Below are 12411 nucleotides of genomic sequence, written 5' to 3' on the forward strand. Positions count from 1 at the left end.
GTAACTTCTTAACAACTTTGCTTTATGCTATTTGTTAGAAGCAAGTTACAGGTCCTGCCAACACTCCAGGGGAGGGGATTGTACAAGGGCATGAATAACAGGAGGTAGGGATAATTGAGGCCATCTTAGAGTCTGTCCACCTCAACTAGTTTCAGGGATGATTAAAGCCCTTCTCCAGAGATGCACACTTTTTTTTTTGTCTTAGTCATAACCCCGTGGAGAGTAATGACACAACTGGATATGACCAAATACATGTAATAGGGTGGGACAAATTGGGAAAACTCAGGGTTTGTAGTTAGATGTGTTCCTTCATGTGGAGAAAATTTAATTACAGTCCAACAAGGGGTTCCAAACTGTGGCTTCTTAATTTCTCAACAGAAACAGGGCACAGGTATACCTCCTGGCAGATGAGGCAGATGTACACCATCTGGGGATGTGTTCACAGGTAGCATGTCTGTTAAGGCATGGAGATTTTCTGGTAGTGTTCCAATTCCTGGGAGGCACTTGCAACAGCATGGGTAGCGCTATGATTTGAAAGTGCCCCCTCCAAATCTCAGATGTTGCCAATGCGATGGTAGTAACAGGTGGGATTGTTAAGAGGTTATTAGTCCATAAGGGCTCCTTCCCTCATGAATGGGATTAAGACTCTTATAAAAGAGGCTTCACAAAGCATTTGTCTCTTGCCCTTCCTCCATGTGAGGGCATAATGTTACTCCCCTCTAATGGATGCAGCCCTCACTAAACAACTAAACCTGCTGGTGCCTTGATCTCAGACTTTCCAGCTTCGGGAACTTTGAGAGAAAAGTGTCTATTCTTTATAAATTACCCAGTCTGACATATTTTGTTGTATCAGCACAAGACAGATTAAGACAGGTAATGAGCCAATACTGGGCATAATAGCAATATAAAAAAATGGGTCTAAGACATAACCATGGTGTGTAAATTATCAGAACTAAGGCAGAAGTTTTAGGAGTAGACTTAGAAATAAGAAACATAGATCTCAGGACTAAGGTACCAGGTGAAGACCAGCTCAGGTGAATCCTAGAGAATGCAGGGGTCTTAAATTCATAAATTTCTCTTGCCCTCAGACAGGATTGACTTTAGAGAATGGAATTAAATCTGAAGCTACAGGGGTAGAGAGACCCTAGAACCCAAAAATCTTGTAGAATTGATCGTCAGGGGACTCCTCTAAGGCCTTGGAGGCTGACAAAGTAACTTTACTTTCAGTTTCCTTTTTTCCCACCCTCTTTTGGACACACCATTTCCACTGCCTAAATAGTCTATTGCTAAAGGACATTTCTATTTTAAGCTTCTTTCTAATAGTGGAATAAAATGCCTTGTGCCTTAGTTTGCAATTTTGAATATTCTGGGATAGGTAGAAGAGTTGCATGGGAAAGTGGCATGCTGTATATATGTCTTTCTGAAATCATATCTACAGACAGCTACTTATCTTTGAAGAAAAGGATCTCTGTCCATTCGTTTGTTGAATGATGGTTGAGAAGCTACTGGTGCTATGAACTGTATCAGTGCTGGAATAAAATTAGAATTTAAAAAATGTACATTATTCCTACCTTCAGAATTGGAAAATATTACTTCACAGAACTGGAAAAAAACTACTCTAAAGTTCATATGGAACCAAAAAAGAGCCTGCACAGCCAAGACAATCCTAAGCAAAAAGAACAAAGCTGGAGGCATCACACTACCTGACTTCAAACTATACTACAAGGCTACAATAACAAAAACAGCATGGTACTGGTGCCAAAGCAGTTATATAGACCAATGGAACAGAACAGAGGCCTCAGAAATAACACCACACATCTACAACTGTCTGATCTTTGACAAACCTGACAAAAACAAGCAATGGGGAAAGGATTCCCTATTTAATAAATGGTGCTGGGTAAACAGGCTAGCCATATGTAAAAAGCTGAATCTGGATTCCTTCCTTACACCTTGTACAAAAATTAACTAAGGATGGATTAAAGACTTAAATGTAAGGCCTAAAACCATGAAAACCCTAGAAGAAAACCTAGGCAGTACCATTCAGGACACAGGCACGGGCAAAGACTTCATGACAAAAACACCAAAAGCAATGGCAACAAAAACCAAAATTGACAAATGAGATCTAATTAAACTGAAGAGCTTCTGCACAGCAAAAGAAACTACCATCAGAGTGAACAGGCAACCTACAGATTGGGAGAAAATTTTTGCAATCTATCCATCTGACAAAAGGCTAATATCCAGAATCTACAAAGAACTTCAACAAATTTACAAGAATAAAACAACCCCGTCAAAAAGTGGGCAAAGGATCTGAATGGACACTTCTCAAAAGAAGACATTTATGCAGCTAACAGACACATGAGAAAATGCCCATCATCACTGGTCATCAGAGAAATGCAAATCAAAACCACAGTGAGATACCATCTCATGCCAGTTAGAATGGCGATCATTAAAAAGTCAGGAAACAACATGCTGGAGAGGATATGGAGAAATAGGAACGCTTTTACACTGTCGGCACAAGTGTAAATTAGTTCAACCATTGTGGAAGACGGTGTGGTGATTCCTCAAGGATCTAGAACTCAAAATACCATTTGACCCAGCCATCCCATTACTGGGTATATACCCAAAAGATTATGAATGATGCTACCATAAAGACACATGCACATGTATGTTTATTGCGGCACTATTCACAATAGCAAATAGTTGGAACCAACCTAATGTCTATCAGTGTTATACTAGATTAAGGAAGTGTGGCACATATACAACATGGAATACAATGCAGCCATAAAAAAAGATGAGTTCATGTCCTTTGCAGGGACATGGATGAAGCTGGAAACCATCATTTTCAGCAAACTGTCACAAGGGCAGAAAACCAAACACCGCATGTTCTCACTCATAGGTGGGAATCGAACAATGAGAACACTTGGACACAGGAAGGGGAACATCACACACTGGGGCCTGTTTGGGGGTGGGGAGCTGGGGGAGGGATAGCATTGGGAGAAATACCTAATGTAAATGATGAGTTGATGGGTGCAGCAAGCCAACATGGCCCATGTATACCTATGTAACAAACCTGCACGTTGTGCACATGTACCCTAGAACCAAAGTATAATAAGAAAAAAACACAAAATAAATAAAAATACTTCTGGGTCACATGAACTTTTCCAACAACACATTGATCCAATTTGATTTTTTTCGCCAATCATTTATGGTGACTTTGGGTCTGAGATATTTTTTGGGCGATAGACTAGTAAGTATATAAACTGAATAAAGCAGTTAGTCTCAAAGGTCTGTAAATTTCAAGAGTGTCTTTTATTTTACAAACCTGATTAAAAGCTGAAAATGCAAATAAGTATGTGGGTGGAGAAACAGGAAGTATCTATATTAAATTGTGTTTTATTTTCCAGACTGAATTAAAATAATTTCCAGAAAGATGAATAACACCAGTTATGCACATGAGAGTGAGGCCATATTACTTTCAAATGTGTTGCGTTTCTACATGGTAATGGAATCTTTTTCCATCCTCTCAGTTCAGAGAAAATAATCCCTCTTATTAGGTAATTTTTATATCTGAAAACTTGAAAGGCAGAAATTAATTTAATCAAATAACCAGAGTGTGAATTGCTTCATGTTTTGACTTCAAATACTGAGAGAGGAATGCACTTATTAGAGATGGATAGTGATTCAGACAGGAACCTCATGAAACCATTGAAGGCTAGCTCCTTAAAGCGTTTTTTAAAACTTCAGAAATTTTTTTTCTCTGCTTTAAAGATCTCTAAATAAAACCATTTTATCCCTCTTATTTGGGAAATGTTCAATGTCGAAGGAGTCTGGAGTTCTTTCCCATGTTGAGTTAAAGTCTCTCTTGCTACTCTGTAAGGCTATTTTTTCTTACTTAGAATGACTGGCAGCTGCCTACAATCTTTCATGAAATAGTGTTTCATATAATTGAGGAGAGTCATGAAGTCAGATCTCGGCCTCATCATCCAAGTTAAAATCACCAAGCAAAGGAGCAGTATGTAATCAAATGCTTAATGTGGAGAAGAAAAAGTCAAAGGTAGTGTAGGGGAGGAGAAAAACTTTTTTCCTCTACCCTCTTAGGTTCATTGGCTGGGGCCCTGTAAAATAGACTGAGAAAAGACAGATTAACAGGAGAAAAGGCAAACAAATTTTACCTGACATTAGCTTTTCTTAGCACAGGGGTCTTCCTAGAAAAGAAGTAAAGCTTCAAAGAAGTAGATAGGCCTGAGAATTTATGTACCATTTTTAACAAAGAATGATAAAATTATGGATGTGTGACAAGGCAAAGGAAAGGTTTTTTAGCTTCTGGGAGTGGTAACCTGTAGGAAGGTAGATATATGGGAGAATCTAATGGAAGACCTGGGTTATTTTAGTAAGGCTTGGTTGTGCAGGTTCATCTTGGTGCCAACTTTCTGTCTTCTTCATGGCCAAAAACTTCCTTGCAGGAGGGAATCTATGGCAGTCCTCATTGCTCAGGAGTTTCTGGTTTTAGTCAGATAAAGGAAGTCCTGGCAACTTCTATGAAATCTCAGTTTCCTTCATTTCAAAGTAATCCTTATGTCAAAATGACATATTTTGGGGTAGCATATTTTGGGGTGACATTTGGATCACCTTCAGTATCATAGACAGTCTGTTAGTGATAACCCACTGGGTAGACAACTCTGGCCAACTGTCCCTTTTCTTGTAAGTCTCTTTTCCAAACTTACAATGTACGTTTTTATTCTTCTGTTTTTTCTATTAATCACTTAGATTAGAAGTGAATATGTAGAAGAACATTTCTGTGTGTGAAAAGTTAAATTGATGCAGACTTTTCTTCTTTGTCCTGGACTGCATTGGTGGAATTTACTTATGCATCAAAAAAATTTTTTTAGAGACAGGTCTCACTCTTTTTCCCAGGCTATAGTCCAGTGGTGCAGTCATAGCTCACTGTAACCATGAACTCTTGGGCTCAAGTGATCCTCTTGCTTCAGCCTCCTGATTAGCTAGGATGACAGGCATGCACCACTATGCCCAGCTAAGCTAAGTTTTTAAATTTATTTTTATTTTTTGTGGAGACAAGGTCTAGCTTTGTTGCTCAGGTTGGCTTTGAACCTCTGGGCTCAAGTGATCCTCCCACCTTAGCTTCCCAAAGTGCTGGAGTTACAGGCGTAAGCTTTTCCAGTCCTTAGTTTGTTCTAGGTCCTGTTAAAGGTTCTAGGGATGCAGCTGGTAAAATAAGATAAACAATGAAAACATGGCTCCTCTCATGGACTTTGAATAAAATGGAGTGATTGTACAGTTTATTCTAGAACTGGAAACTGGATTATTCCTTGATAATCTATTTGTCTTCAGTTGGCACCTCAGTGTTGGTGGTTTTCTAATCAATCATCTAACCAGCATTCACTGAGTGTCCACTCCTGCCATGCATTAGGCACTGGTGGAGCTGGTAATCTAGCTAGGGAGAGGAAATCAAAATGGATCATTGCATGACAATTTTAGGCAATCAGAATGTTTCACACAGCAATACAGGATTAACAGCTTCACCTAGACTATTAGCTCAATTCTATGACTTCTCAGGAGGTGTTTGCTAAATTATGTCATGGAATATTTCCTTTTCCTTTCACAATATTAGTTGGTGGGATATATATAATGTAAAAATAATTTGATGTCTGCTTGCATACCTATCAGTTAATAGAATTGCTGTGGTGACATGGTGAAGTTCTAATTCTCTTTCTTCATTCTGGGAATCTCTTTGCTTTGAATGAATTTAGTAAGATGTCAGGCTTTTGTTGAGTTCACTAAGCCTGGTGATTATTCCATATGATTGATTTTATTAAAAATAAGCTTACAAGCAGCAAAATGTTGACAGTAATTTAGATGTCCCCAAAAATGTCAAACTTTTCTAATTTATGCAAATAATTTTTCTTTATTAACTTGCTTTTTAAGCATTGTATTAAATACCAACCATTTGTCACCTGTAAAATGCTTTTACTGCTCCTCAGACCATAGCTAGCACTGTGCAAGTTTTAAAGACAACAAATTAAGATTCTATGCTGTGGGTTAACTACTGGAAACCTTGTATAATGGCATTTGATTATATAAGGCTGATGATTTAGTCTCATGAAAATCCTACCTAATTGCTTGGGTAACTTTCATCATCTTTCATAAAAGAAGATGACATGAATGCCAATGATGATAGGGAAATGTCAGATTCTCTTTCTAGCAGCTGTTGGTACCCAGACTTCCAAAGATTTGACACTTTGTTTGAATCCTAGTAAGCTCTCTGCACTTGAGAAATTATCATTCTGGGTGATTTGGGAAATGTTGGCCCACTGAGGGAAATAAAGGTAAGATTGAGAGGGAAGAAGGAAGTTGCAGTAGAAATCTTTTAGGGTATCATCCAGCTAAAGAATCTGCCCTTTCTTTTGGTGTTTGATCCCAGATTTGTGAGGAATAAGCCACCCAAGTTTGTATTAATATAAGCCCCTATACTCTTGGTGATAACTCCTTGGTTTCTTGTTACATACATATATGTTGGTAGGAATTTCTTTCTTGGGCTTTTGGAATCAGAATGCAAAGACAACTGGCATACATTTAGATGAGAATGGGACAGTAACAACATAATGTAGGAGCTAAGAATAAAAACCTCTGCCCTGTGAATAAAGGAGGGAGAATGCAGATCTACAGAGAATAAAAGAAAGGAAGCAGAATTTAGCGAGCAGAAGAGATAAGAGATGAGTTTGCTGGGTTCTTATTCCGTCCAGGTGAAGTGGTAGTGGAACACTTATCCTGGAGCCAAGTGGAAAGTGAGACCTCCCCAGGTCACAAATTGAGAGAGTGGGAGAGAGGTGGATCTCCATGGGAAGACCTGAGGGTCATTGCCGGAGGAGGGGAGAATGAATGTCAGGAAAACAAAACAATGGAGGTTCTCTGCAGTCAGAGAGGCAAAGGGAGAATTTTTAAATAAATGAAAGTTTTTCTGATTATCTGACTAAAGTTACAAGTCATTGTAGAATTGGAATTAAAATTGTTTGAAAAAAATGTTTAAATGTAAATGATAAGTACACTACTATTTTCTTGATCCTTATTAACATTGATTTTGTGATCATTTGATCAGGATTAGGATGATATTTTCCCTATATAGTATATGTAGAAAGGATTCTTTCTAATGAACTGTGAACTTGTGACATAAGAAGGTTGCTGTTTACCCACTTAAGCAAATGCTTCAGGAGACAGTTTAGCAATATCCATTACTTCATGCATATATTACTAATGATTACAAATGTGTTTTTGTGGCACACTTTGAAGGGTAAAACAATATTTAGTAATTTAAACCTTCAGGTGGCATTTCGTGCAGGTATTTTGGTTTGGTGAATTCCTACTTGGCCTTCATCCATTTTTGATTCTCTAGCAAGTTGTGGGAGACTTTGGTTTTGAACAACTGTCAAATAATTTATGCTCTTTAAAGAATTATTGGATATTAGGGATGAGGATATGTCCTCATCTTTTGCTTCCCTGGACAATTACCCATTTCTATTCATCATAATATTACCATCTGCTTCCATGAGTATAAAAAGCCATGCAGGGAGAGAGTCAGACAGGTCCTGTTTGATAATGGTCATTTGTGGCCTTCTCTGCTTGTAAGAAGGCTAGGAGGGCTCTGTGACCTTCACAATGGTAGACATTTAGCCACAGAAACAATGTGAGTAGAAAACATAAGCAGAGAGCCAAGAGGGAAATTTAATTTCTGGCTTAATTTTTACAGGAGAGATCAGGACATGACTAAGCATATCGCCTGAGCTTGCTTACGAGTATCCAGATAGACACAGACCTAGTGTCCAGTTGGGAGTTTTCTAACCTGGCCACTTTTATACCTGCATTGGGTGTGGCCACTCTGAGAACCACAGTAGCTTTTTTCAGCTAGTCTTACAGAGGGCAGCCTGGATCATGTTCAGTGTTCATTCTCCTGCCTAACCCACTCTGACCACTCTGGTAACCCTCTGAGTGCCTCACCCTTCCATTTCCTAGTAAACATAGTGGATACCACAGCTTAGTCCCTGACAGGGGTCCTGTCTGAGGGGCCACCTGGTAGTAGTCAGCACCAGTGCCTGGGCCTCTGTTTCTTCAGCAATGGTAGAATGTACTTGGGCGACAATAATCTGCCTTTGAAATGACTGGAGAGCAGTGAATTGCTCGAGCCATGGATTGTCTGCATGCAGATATGGACCCAGGCATCCAGAAGAGACAGCCCAGGAGGCCTGGAGGAAATAAGATTGGACCTATTTAGAAAGGAGTAGGAGCATTGAGAGGGAGGTCATTGAGGAGAGGTAGGAAAGCTTTCAGTGGGAAGAAATGCATGACCCAATACAGACCTGGAAATATTAACAATATAAGTAGTCCTTGAGCCCTCATGTCATGCAGGGCACTGTGCCACACGTTTGGCATGCACTATCTCATTTAGTCCCTTGTTCTTCAGTCCAAGGCTCTACCTCTGAGCTATACCCTTTCCTTCATTTAATCCCTATAGGGAAGTGCCCTTATCATTCTCATTTCAGGGCAGAGGAAAGCTCAGGGAGGTGAATTGGTTTGCCACATATCACAAAGTTCATAAGGGGCAGAGGCTGGAGTACATCAAACAGATATAGCTACAAAGAGGAGGAAAGGCTGGCCTTGCTGTCACCAAGAGTTTGTGTCATATAGAACTGCCCTGCAGTAATAGCTAGCACAACTGTACAGCTACAGAAGTGTAAAGCTGTACAAAGAAGGATTACCTGTATAGCATTTCCCCAGCTTAGTGAAAAGGCAAGTCTTGAACTCTCATGATTTCCAGGAGCTGCAGTGCTGTATTGTTGAATCATTTGAAATTCATTTTCACCCTGTTCCCTAAAACACCTCAGTAATATCAACACATCAGTGCACACACACACACACACACACACACTCTCTCTCTCTCTCTTTCTCTCTCTCTCTCTCATTCATGAGAAAAAGAAGGATTTATTGTGAGGAACTGGCTCATTCCAATTATGGAGGCCGAGACATCCTGCAACCTACAGTCTGCGAGTTGGAGACCCGGGAAAGCCAGTGGTGTAATTCAGTGTGAGTCTGAAGGCCTGAGAATCAGAGGTGTATATCCCAGACCAAGGTTAGGAGAAGATGAGTTGAGTGGTCCCAGCTCACCAGTGAGGCAGAAAAAATAAGAGGGCACAGATGCCTCCTTCCTCTGGCTTTGCTTCAGGCCCTCAGTGACTGAGTGATGCCCACACATACTGGGGAAGGCAGGCTGTCTTATGAAGTACGCTGATTTGCATGTGAATCTCAGTCAGAAACACCCTCATAGATGCATCTAGAAATGTTTAATCTTGGCATCCTGTGGCCCCGTCAGGTTGACACATAAAGTTAACCGTCAGACATACCTATTGGATGCCCGTGATCTGTTAAGCAAAACCAAACCAACATTGTCCAAGGCACAGCTGATGGTGTCCTCACGTTTCCTCACTCAGGAACTACTGAAGGAGGTGGCACCTTCAGAGACAAGATGGAGGCAGGATAGGGGAGGGGATGAGGATATAGACCATGGAGACTGACAGACCTGGGCCTTGATTCCAGTGCCTCATTTTCTTCATATAGAAGAGGAGGAGGAAAATGCCAATTTCATGGGGGTGGATATAACAAGGAACGAACAAAACCCCCAAAGGTGTTGATGCCTAAACAGGCAGTACATTAAGTGCCCAGTAAATATTACTAAAGCAGTATTGCCAAGAGAATCAATTCATTCCTTTCTAAGTTTGGTTAGAAGTGTTTCCAGGTTTCGTCAAAGCAATCAAGTGGGTTGGCCCAGGAGCAAGTTCTGGAGCTCAGTGTTCTGATGTGCAGACCACTGACTGTTCTCACTACCTCACGCTCCATTATTAAAGAGTCCCAGAGAGGGAGAGCATGTTCAAACAACCGAGGCACAAAAGTCTGATAAATTAGGAAAATTAGGGAAGTATAGTGAATAAATTAGGGAAGTATAGTGAATGGTCCCATTTATAACTGTTTTCCATTTACTTCCTTTAGATAAGAAGCTTTTTTGTGCTTTAATTCTTTTTCAAATTAAAGAACATGAATTTATGCACACCAGTTTTCTAATCTGTCCTCAGCATATCTAGCCAGTGTTATTTTTAACCACCATGATTTGGCACATCATCTAATAAAGGTGGGCTGCTCATCTCCCAGGCCCCCTCTATTTTCTGTGAAGTTCTCTCCTCTATACCCTGAACATTCTAATTCCTCCTACTGGAAGCATCCCTTCTTCCTCCTCTCTGATCACATCCTCCCTTTTCTTCAAGACTCTGTTTAAGATCCACGTGTTCTAAGAAGCCCTCATTGTGGGCCTCAGTCCTCTCCACCTGCTCTGATCTTTGAAAATTGCATATGATATTCTTGAAATCTCTAGAGCTCCAAAAAAGCCTTCATCACTAAGCAAAGTGACTGTAGCTCAAAGGTTCTGACTATCTGCGTGGCTATGCTGATCAAGAAAGACTGAGACAGGTTTACTCTGTCTTGGTGTATCGCATAGGTTTTGAGGACAATTGAGATGCTGGAGATCATCAGCATCATGCCATTAGGAGATGGAAAGTCACCGAGAGCGTAAAGAAACACACAGCATGCGCATATGTGCGAAGTTATTTATTTACCCAGTAAAGGGCATATAAAAAAAAATCTATGCCAGGGAAGGTCAACAAGGGCAGTATACTCTACTCTACTCATTTATCCAGGAAGCTCTTGATTTTTTTAAAGAATAAAGCCCTAAACATTATGGAAATGTACCTGTTTTCATTAAATTACTCTTACATTCATTTTTCATGTGAAAAATGAGCTTCAGGCTTCAATATGATGAATCGTTTCCTCCTGTGTGACGGTGGTGGAGGAAGTTAATTTAGCGCTGCTGCAAGGAGTCCTGGTTGTCTCCTATTTTATTCTGGGGCTGTTGATTAATAGGATTACACTGGAGTTATTACAGCTGCCAATTTGTTTATCCCATCACTGGGGTCAGTGCTGAGGATCTTATTTCAGGTTTCTCTGGTTTTGAAACCTGGTTTGTCATGTTTGTAATGTAATAAACTTCTGCTATATCATCACTCCATGGAGTGTTCAACTAAGCTGAATGAACTCTCGAGCCATCCATGTTATGGGAATTTGAGTCATTTGTTCACAAAGTATTGATTGAGCACCAGTGGCGAGCAATATCTTGTACTATGCTGAGAAAATCAAGGCCAATGCACTTGATGCAAAGGGGGAGGCCAATTTATACTTTGGGAACCTGAATATTGGCAAAGTGTAAGCAGTGGGACATGGGGAGGTGAAATGGTAAGTGACTAATACCTATCTAGGCTTTAGTATCATCAATAATAAAGTAAATAATTAGACCAAATAATTTTTTTGTATTTATTCGGATTGTGGAACACTACCATTTTGTACTATGTCAAGAAATAATGACACTTAGTTCCACTATGTAAACTAGGAGATATTTTATAAGTATGTATCTGCTGTATGATCCTGAGCATGGCATACTTAAAAATATGAGCTACTCTGGCTACTGCACTCCAGCCTGGGCGACAGAGCGAGACTCCAACTCAAAAAAAAAAAAAAAAAAAGAAAAAAAAAAATGAGCTACTGTGTCTAGGCAGCAGTGCTTCCCTTAGACCTGGGCAAATGGGGCCTCTGCTCCAGGCCTTATAAATTGGGGTGTCTTGTGCTTTGACTGTGTCTCTCTTGAAATTTTCTAAATTCCCCTATGATGTCTGGAATGGTCCAGCGTTGGTAGTGCCATCCAGTCAGGGTGCCCTGAGCCTGGGTTGGAACATGCATGGGCCTCAGTCTCATTTTTTCCTTTTGGAAGTATTTGGAGCTGTCTACTACACATGACAGATTAACCAGATATCCTGAGGACCTGTGTAATTTGCACCTATGGGAGCATCCCAGGGTTCCATGGCTGGATTCAAATGGCAGGACTCTGGCTTCAAAGGGTAGTTTGGTAAGTTGATCACTCTTGCAAGCCTATGTAGTGTTTCCTTTGTGAGCTCACACAAGATTAGGCTACCAGCATGGTGCCCATGTGATTGATGTGATCATCCCAGGTAACTCTCACATAGGTATACAGGATGAGCTCAGGGCCCTGGGGTACCCCTGGTACACTAACATCCCTTGGACCTGAGCCATGTATATGGACCCATGTATTGGCTCTTACTTACCCATGTTGTGACTGCAGATTCATCTCCATTCTGCAGTATAGAAGGCAGCAAGATTGGAGACAAGTGTCCTTTACCCATAACTCCCCAGCAGCTGACAATAAGGACAGTTGCCCCACCCTCTCCATAGGCTCCATACTACATGTTGGGCCACCCCTGGTAGTGGCTACACCTATTTCCTCAT

This window comes from Theropithecus gelada, chromosome 6, assembly GCF_003255815.1.
Source record: "Theropithecus gelada isolate Dixy chromosome 6, Tgel_1.0, whole genome shotgun sequence".
Classification (NCBI taxonomy): domain Eukaryota; kingdom Metazoa; phylum Chordata; class Mammalia; order Primates; family Cercopithecidae; genus Theropithecus; species Theropithecus gelada.